A 2,675-nucleotide genomic window follows, 5' to 3' on the forward strand; every position below is an offset into this window, starting at 1 on the left:
GTCTCCCCCGGAGGCAGTCAGGGATAGAACGCTGCCCGGAGCTCGTGCATCCCACGGCGTCAGTCAGGGATAGAACGCTGCCCGGAGCTCGTGTCTCCCGAAACAGAATGAGAATCTCCCCGCACCTGTGTCCATTGCAGGCGCCGCCACCGCCCCTGCCTGAAACTATGGGATTTGTCTCCCTAGCTGAGGGAAAATCCCTCCCTCGGGTTGTTTACTGGCTGACTTCGTGCACGCGCAATCCCCAGATCGAGGGAATATCCTTTCATGTGGAGTCGTGTGATTTATAGTGGATGAGGGATGTCCTTGTTCAACGGTGAGTGTCCAATAGCATAGAGCACATGAAGCAACATACAGCACACTAAAAGGATTCCCCCAGTCTGCCTGGCGTGGGAAATACCTTCCCGGGGGCGGAAATGTTTGCCAGCAGATTTTATTTAATGTTAAGAATTTGAAAATGGATTAAAGCTTCGCTGTGTTTTATTAAAATTAATTCTCAGGAAGCAGACGGACGTTCATTGTCCAACCCTAACTACCCCGAGGGAGGTGGTGAATTTTCATTCGAGAACAATAAAGAAACCCCTAATATATGCCCAAATGAGGATTTTATCGGACGTGGAGATATTGATATTCTGGGTCTCCTGCCCCTAACCTTCGAGCCGTTGGAGATCATGGATTTCAGAGATGCCCTGGAAGAAGACATGGTAAGCTGTTGCAAATTATCCTGTAGATAACACACTGTACATCTGCAAAATACACACTGTTGGTGGAGGAAGTCCATATCCAATAACAACTTGCATTTGTATAGTACATATAAGGTAGTAAAACGCCCAAAGATGCTTCACAGGTGTGTTATCAAACAAAATTTGGCACTGTGCCACTTAAAGAGTTTTGGAACTAGGGACTTGTTCAAACAGGTGGCTTTAAAAGGAGTTCATGTAGTGGCAAGAGGTCGCAAGACATAAAAGTTTAAGAACTGATTTAGGGAAAGAGTGCCAGTGGATAGGCCTAGGCAGAATTTGCTCCAACAAACCTGGAGCCAATGGAAACTGGAAGAAAATTCTCCACCTGACACAAAGTAAGATGTTTGTGCCACTTGGAGATCAGTCATCTCAGCTTCAGGACATCTCTGCAGGAATACCTCAAGGTAGTGTCCTTGGCCCAACCATCTTCAGCTATTATGTGACTGACCTTCCTGCCATCATAATGGGGATGTTCACTGATAATTGTACAATGTTCAGCACCAATCATGACTCTCAAGATACTGACTTATTCCATATCCAAATGCAATAATATCTGGGTCTGAGCTGACAAGTGGCAAATAACATTTGTGCCATCCAAATGCTAGGCAATGTCCAACTCCATTAAGAGGATATCTAATCATTATCTCGTGATGTTCAATAGAATTACTTTCAGTGAAATCACCACCACCACCAACCACCACCTCTCCACCCTCCCCCCACCCCACCCCACCCCCAAACATCAACATCCTGGGACTAACCATTGACCAGAAAATGAATTAGACGAGTCATATAAATATTGTCGCTACTGTGGAATCTCGCAGTGAGCAACTCATCTTCTGATTCCTCAAAGCCTGCCTGCCATCTACAGGGCACAAGTCCGGAGAATGATGGAATACTTCCCTTTACCCTGAGAACAAACTTGTGAAGCTTGACACCATCCAAGACAAAGCATCTGAGTTGACTGGCATCCCGTTTAACACATTCAAGGTTCACTCACTTCACCAATGATTCACAGTGTAGCAGCTGTGTACTATCTACAAGATGCACTGCAGTATCTTACCAAGGTTCCTGCAAGAGCACCTTCTAAATCCACAGTCTACTTCCTGGGTGGCATGGTGGCTCAGTGGTTAACACTGCTGCTTCACAGCTCCAGGGATGCTGGTTTGATTCCAGCCTTGACAGTCTGTGTGGAGTTTGCACATTCTCCCCATGTCTGCACGGGTTTGCTGTGGTTTCCTCCCACAGTCCAAAGATGTGCAGACTAGGTGGATCAGCCATGCTGAATTTCCCACAGTGTCCAGGGATGTGCAGGCCAGGTGGATTGGCCGTGGGAAATGCAGGGTTACACGAATAGGGTAGGGGTTTGAGTCTGGGTGGGATGCTTTTCAGCGGGTCAGTGTGGATTCGATGGGCCAAATGGCCTGCTTCCACACTGTAAGGATTCTATTCTATGAGAAGTAGATGCATGGTAACACCACCATTAACAAGTTCCTTTCCAAGTCACTCATCATTCTGTCTTGTTGTTCCTTATTGTTTTTCCTTAATTTTCATTGGGACAAAATCCTGGAACTCCATCCCAAACAGCTCTGTCCCTGCACCCCAGAGACTGCAACAGTTCATGAAGGCAGCTCACCTACCACCTATTTAAGGGCAATTACTGATGGGAAATAAATGGTAGCCTAATCAGCAACATCCACATCCATACATGAACTTTAAAAATGCTGTCTAAGCTGCTGAATATTTCCAGCATTTTCTATTTCCATTACTTCTGCCACTGATGGGAACAGAGATGAGATTTTTCACTCTTGTTTGTTAATCTGTTGACAATATATATCTGAAAAGCTGATGAAGGGATTTCAATGAAACTTGGTGCACAGATCGAGTGTAGAGCAAGGAAGAATTGATGTGTTTTTTTGGCACACTACTGATCCC

Source organism: Rhincodon typus, chromosome 10 (genome assembly GCF_021869965.1).
Source record: "Rhincodon typus isolate 14 chromosome 10, sRhiTyp1.1, whole genome shotgun sequence".
Taxonomy (NCBI): Eukaryota; Metazoa; Chordata; class Chondrichthyes; order Orectolobiformes; family Rhincodontidae; genus Rhincodon; species Rhincodon typus.